Source organism: Ornithorhynchus anatinus, chromosome 8 (genome assembly GCF_004115215.2).
Source record: "Ornithorhynchus anatinus isolate Pmale09 chromosome 8, mOrnAna1.pri.v4, whole genome shotgun sequence".
NCBI classification, from domain to species: Eukaryota; Metazoa; Chordata; class Mammalia; order Monotremata; family Ornithorhynchidae; genus Ornithorhynchus; species Ornithorhynchus anatinus.
In genome coordinates this window covers 25,668,819-25,675,949 of record NC_041735.1, presented here as the reverse complement: position 1 = coordinate 25,675,949, position 7,131 = coordinate 25,668,819, and positions in this window count along the sequence as shown.

Below are 7,131 nucleotides of genomic sequence, written 5' to 3'. Positions count from 1 at the left end.
GTTAATCCCCATTTTACAGATGAGGTCACTGAGGCACAGAGAAGTGAAGTGACTTGCCCACAGTCACACAGCTGATAAGTGGCAGAGCCGGGAGTCGAACTCATGACCTCTGACTCCGAAGCCCGGGCTCTTTCCACTGAGCCTGGAAAGAGGTTGAACGTTCTGAAAAAGGGTTCTCACATAACATCTCTGTCTGAAACCAATGTTTTATCTGGGCCCCGTTATAAAACTGAGGCGTTTTCTCTCACCCTAAAAGAAGCCCTCATTATAGGCCCTGCTCTTCTCTGTTTGTAGTCAGAGCAAACGGGGGACACCAGTGGAATTAGAAAGGTGTGAACTCTTCACGATCCTCTAAACGTTTGAGATTAAATGATTGGAGAAACAGCGCGGAAGGAGCATAGGACTGGGAATCGGGGACCTGGGTTCTAATTCTGGCTCCGTCACTTGCCCGCTGCAAATCATATAACTTCTGTGGGCCTCAGTTTCCTCATCTGTAAAATAGGGATTAAATATTTGCTATCCCTCCTCCTTAAACTGTGAGCCCCAAGAGGGACAGGGATTGTATCTGTTCTGATCCCCCAAGGGCTTAGGACAGTGCTCGGCTCATAGTAAGTAACAAATCCTGCGATTATTCTTACTAAATTATATCTACTGAAAGATTAGCTGCTGTAACCTTCCTGGTCCTATCGTTTGCGTTCACCCTTCCTTCTTCTCAGAGGAGTCTAACACCTTCAGTAATACTTTCTCGTCACCTCTGTTTTCTTTCCCCTCGGCAGTGCCAAGGAGAGGCAGAGAAGAGTAATAATGATTTTGACCAAGCACTAACTATGTGCCAAGCAGTGTGCTAAACATCGGGGTAGCTATAAAAGAATCTGCAAATCGGGACCCAACCCCTTTTTCGCTTAGGATTAGCAAAATGGGAGCTAGGGACGGCGGGTAGCTTAGCCCAGTTTACAGATGAAGAAACTGAAGTTCCGGGAGGTTAGGCCTGCTCTGTGACCTTGGACAAGTCACTTAACTTCTCTGTGCTTCAGTCTCCTCGTCTATAAAACGGTAATTTAATACCTGTCCTCCCTCCGCCCCCTCTAGACCGCGAACCCCGTGTGGGACAAGGCCGGTGTCAGACCAGATGATCTTGTATTTTCCCCAGTGCTTTGGACAGTGCTTGTTTAGGGCATCTGTTAAGCAATTACTCTGTGCCAGACACTGTTCTAAGCGCTGGGATAGACAAAGGGATTTTCAGGTTGGATCCAGTCCATGCTTCACATGGGACTCGTCGACTTCATCCCCATTTTACAGAGGAGGTAACCGAGGCCTAGAGCAGTGAAGTGACTTTCCCAAGGCCACGCGGCAAAGTGGAGGAGCCAGGATTAGAACCCAGGTCCTCCTGACTCCTATCCACTGGGCCACGCCGCTTGGCACCTCGTAAGCATGTAACAGATGCCACAATCATGGATCATTTTCTGCGTGTCTGCCCAAGGTCACGCTGCAGGCCAGTGGCAGAGCTGGGCCTAGGCACAGGAGGAGAACGGCACTGGCCAGTCCGGGGCCGTCGGAGTAAAATTCCAAGTTGAAATAAAGTAGAATTCAAAGAGCTTCCTGAAGGAAAATGAACAGAGAACCCGATTCAAACTCTGAAAGGTTAGAAAGTAGCCAGAGAAAATAAGCGAGAAATCCGAAGAGATTCAGCTCCCTCTCATGGAGAGAGATAACTGTGTCCTTCCAGTCATCTAAACCTCTGTGATTTTTAAACTTTATACCGATTTATGAGGGGAAATTCAGGCTACGAAGCTCTTCTCCCTCTCCCTGTTCCTCATCTCGAAGCAACTGTCTCGTTACGCCAGCAAGGACCAGAATCTTACAGAAAACTTTGGAAATTCATTAGCTTGAGGAAACTTTAAAAACTAGTCCATTGAACAACACAGAGAAGCCGCGTGGCTCAGCGGAAAGAGCCCGGGCTTGGGAGTCGGAGGCCGTGGGTTCGAATCCAGGCTCTGCCACTCGTCAGCCGTGTGACTGTGGGCGAGTCACTTCACTTCTCTGTGCCTCGGTTCCCTCATCTGTAAAATGGGGATTAACTGTGAGCCTCACGTGGGGCAACCCGATTACCCTGTATCTACCCCAGCGCTTAGAACAGTGCTCTGCACATAGGAAGCGCTTAACAAATACCAACATTATTATTATCCAGGTGCTGACAGGATATGTAATCCAGCCTTTAATGGTTAACCCACCTAATAATAATAATAGTCATCATAATAATCGTAGTATTTGTTAAGCGCTTTCTAGCGTGGCTCAGAGGAAAGAGCCCGGGCTTAGAGTCAGAGGTCATGAGTTCATTCATTCATTCATTCAATAGTATTTATTGAGCGCTTACTATGTGCAGAGCACTGTACTAAGCGCTTGGGACGAACAAGTCGGCAACAGATAGAGACGGTCCCTGCCGTCTGACGGGCTTACGGTCTGATCGGGGGAGACGGACGGACGAGAACGATGGCGATAAATAGAGTCGAGGGGAAGAACGTCTCGTAAAAACCGATGGCAACTAAATAGAATCGAGGCGATGTACAATTCATTAACAAAATAGATAGGGTAACGAAAATATATACAGTCGAGCGGACGAGTACAGTGCTGTGGGGATGGGAAGGGAGAGGTGGAGGAGCAGAGGGAAAAGGAGAAGATGGAGAGGAGAAGGGGGGATGGCAGAGGGAGTAGAGGGAGAAGAGGAGCTCAGTCTGGGAAGGCCTCTTGGAGGAGGTGAGTTTTAAGTAGGGTTTTGAAGAGGGAAAGAGAATCAGTTTGGCGGAGGTGAGGAGGGAGGGTGTTCCGGGACCGCGGGAGGACGCGACCCGGGGGTCGACGGCGGGACGGGCGAGACCGAGGGACGGCGAGGAGGTGGGCGGCGGAGGAGCGGAGCGTGCGGGGTGGGCGGTAGAAAGAGAGAAGGGAGGAGACGTAGGAAGGGACAAGGTGACGGAGAGCCTCGAAGCCTAGAGTGAGGAGTTTTTGTTTGGAGCGGAGGTTGATAGGCAACCACTGGAGTTGTTTAAGAAGGGGAGTGACATGTCCAGATCGTTTCCCGGCTCCGCCACTTGTCAGCTGTGTGACTTTGGGCAAGTCACTTAACTTCTCGGTGCCTCAGTGACCTCATCTGTAAAATGGGGATGAAGGCTGGGAGACTCATGTGGGACAACCTAATTACCTTGCTCAGAACAGTGCTCGGCACATAGTAAGCGCTTAATAAATACCAACATTATTATTATTATTATTATTACTGAGCACTGGGGTAAATACAAGATCATCGCGTCGGGCACAGTCCCTATCCCACATAGGGTTGACAATCTTAATCCTTTTATTACAGATGAGGTAACCGAAGTACAGAGAAGTATAGTGACTTGCCCAAGGTCACCCAGCAGACAAGGGGTGTTTAATGATGTGTATATCTCTATGTTTCTATTTATCTCGGCGATATCTACGCCACACTCCTTGTTCTGTTCTGTTTCGCTTTGCTGTCCGTCTCCCCGGTTTAGACCGTGAGCCCGTCACTTGGCCGGGATTGTCTCTCTCTTTTGCCGAACTGCACGTTCCAAGCGCTTAGTACAGTGCTCTGCACATAGTAAGCGCTCAGTAACTACGACCGAATGAAGGGACGCAGCCGGGATTAAAACCCCGCTCCTCTGACTCACAAGCCTGTGCTCTTTCCACTGAACCGCACTGCTTTCTGATGGCAGAAGAGGTGAGAGGCGGAGATGGAATCCATTTTTTTTTTAAATCAGTGGTATTTACTGAGCACTTCTCGTGTGCACACTGGCACCGTACTAAGCAGCCGTCTCGAAGTCCTTTCCCTCCCCGGCTCCACGGGCAGCGAGGCCTTGGGGCTGCCTCTGCAGCTGCGGCAGTGGTAATTCCGCCCCCGGCAGAGACAAAAACAAAACCTGAAAGTTTTAGAAGAGGAAGATATTTCTCTAAAGATAAAATCCACTGCTCCTTTTTCAACTGAAGCAAATTAAAAGGTAATTTTCACGTTGCCGACAGTGCCACGCTCAAGTTTGGGTCTCGAAGACCAACGGACCCGCTAATAATAACGTCGGTATTTGCTAAGCGCTCACTACGTGCCGAGCACTGTTCTAAGCGCTGGGGGAGATGCGGGGTCATCGGGTCGTCCCAGGTGAGGCTCACAGTTAATCCCCATTTTACAGATGAGGTCGCTGAGGCCCAGAGAAGTGAAGTGACTTGCCCACAGTCACACAGCTGACGAGTGGCAGAGCCGGGAGATAATAATTATGGGTTTGCTTAATTGTGGTGATGGCCGGGCAACCCTTGGAGGTTTCGGAAGAGCAGCGAGATGAGCACGGAGTGATGATTGAGAGACATGTTTAGGCAAAAACTGTCTACACAAATGGCGGAGGGAATTCTGCCCTGCCCCAGTGTGGTCTTGGCTCTTTTTCCTACCTCAGGAACACAGGGACACACCCTGAAGAGTCAACCGTACATCTTGTTTTCCTAACATCCTCCAGGCTAATATTGCTTTCCACACTGCTCTATTTTCCATTTTCCGTTTGAACTTCCTGCACCCATTCGGCTCATTTTTCGGCCCCGACACACAGAGACACACACACACACACACCCTCCGTCCATCCCCCCTCACCCCACCCCCGGGGCCGGAGAGATTATATCCGTCTCCCGTCTCTCCGTCCGAATCCTCCGCCTTCCTATTTTCAACTCGGCCGGGCTTTAGTCTTTCTAGATGTCAAGAGAGTTCTGGAAAAACCGGGTTAATAGGGAGTTTATTACGCAAGCCACTTCATGACTGAAACGGAACTTGGGGGGGGGGGAAATAATCCCCCCATAATTAAATTGAGGTGGCAGGTCAGATTCCACATTTTGAGGAAAATTCCATCTCTTCGGTCCTTAAGTCCAAATCCGTTTCTCAGGTGGTTACCGGGCTGAGCTTCCGTGACCTCCTTGGGGGAAAGGGCCTGGATCCAACTTGATGATCCCCTATTCACCCCAGTGCTTAAATCAGTACGGTCGTTTTTTATTTTTGGATGATTTAAAAAGCACACGTCTCAGGGTTGGATCACGGAATATTTTCCGACTACTAACTCCCCCTTCCAGGGTTTATCGCTGGAGGTTCGGTGCCGCAAAAGGACGGTCGGGGGCTGGAGGGGAGGTAGAGGTGTAGGGCAGTTATAACAATTGCCCTGGGGTTATTTATTTACCCTGGGCAACTGCAAACGGACCTTTCTGGAACTGTGCTTCTAAAGACGCTGTCTTCTTTCATTCCTTCAGTAGTATTTATTGAGTGCTTCCTACGTGCAGAGCACTGTGCTAAGTGCTTGGAGTGTACAATTGGCCAACAGATAGAGACAATGCCTGCCCATTCATTCATTCATTCAATCGTATTTATTGAGCGCTTCCTATGTGCAGAGCACTGTGCTAAGCGCTTGGAGTGTACAATTCGGCAACAGATAGAGACAATCCCTGCCCAGTGACGGGCTCACAGTCTTGGCTTGGGAGTCAGAGGTCGCGGGTTCTAATCCCCGCTCTGCCACTTGCCTGCTGTGTGACCTTGGGCAAGTCATTTCACTTCTCTGGGCCTCAGCGCTCATCTGTAAAATGGAGATTAAGACTCCGAGCCTCATGCGGGACAACCTGATGACCTTGTATCGACCCCAGCGCTCAGTACAGCGCTCTGCACACTGTAGGCGCTTAACAAATACCATAATTATTATTATGATTATTTTTCTTGTTAGGCAACAGTGCTTGGCACTCCAGCGTTTAGAACAGCGCTTGGCACACAGTGAGCGCTTAACACAGGCCCTCATTATGATGATGATGATGGTTGTTGGGGAACAGTGCTTGGCGCACAGTGAGTGCTTAACACGGGCCATTATGAAGACGATGATGATGATGGTTGTTGAAGAACAGTGCTCGGCGCACAGTGAGAGCTTCACACAGGCCCTCATTATGATGACGACGACGACGACGATGACGCTTGTTGGAGAACAGTGCTTAGTGCAGTGAGCGCTTCGCACAGGCCCTCATGAAGTTGATGATGATCATCATCATTGGAGACCAGCGCTTGGCGCAGGGTGAGCGCTTCACACAGGTCCTCATGATGATGATGACGATGTCCAGTGCTCTGCACATAGTAAATGCTCAATAAATACTAGTGAATGAATGATGACGACTGTGGCTGGAGCCCAGCGTTTGGCGCACAGTGAGCGCTTCGCATAGGCCCTCATGATGATGATGATGGTGATGTCCAGTGCTCTGCACATAGTGAGTGCTCAATTTTATTGAATGAAATACTATCGAATGAAGGATGATGGTGTCCGGTGCTCTGCACACAGTAAGTCCTCAATAAATACTAGTGAATGAATGATGACGACTGTGGCTGGAGCCCAGCGTTTGGCGCACAGTGAGCGCTTCGCATAGGCCCTCATGATGATGATGATGGTGATGTCCAGTGCTCTGCACATAGTGAGTGCTCAATTTTATTGAATGAAATACTATCGAATGAAGGATGATGATGTCCGGTGCTCTGCACATAGTAAATGCTCAATAAATACTAGTGAATGAATGATGACGACTGTGGCTGGAGCCCAGCGTTTGGCGCACAGTGAGCGCTTCGCATAGGCCCTCATGATGATGATGATGGTGATGTCCAGTGCTCTGCACATAGTGAGTGCTCAATTTTATTGAATGAAATACTATCGAATGAAGGATGATGGTGTCCGGTGCTCTGCACACAGTAAGTCCTCAATAAATACTAGTGAACGAAATACTATCGAATGAAGGATGATGGTGTCCGGTGCTGTGCACACAGTAAGCGCTCAGTAAATACTAGTGAACGAAATACTACGGAATGAAGGAGGACGACTGTGGCTGGAGCCCAGCGCTCGGCGCCCAGTGAGCGCTTCGCCCAGGCCGTCGTCGTTAACATCAGAGCGCGGGGCGCCCGTTAGAGGGGAAGGGGGGAGGGCGGAACGTCTTTCGGGGCGGAACCCGCGCGGGGCGCGGCCGGGGCGGGGCCGGAAGCGCGGGCGGCGGACCGGAAGTGCCGGCGGGGCGCATGCGCGGGAGCGGGGCAAGATGGCGGCGGCGGCGGCGGCGGCGGCGGCCGGGGGG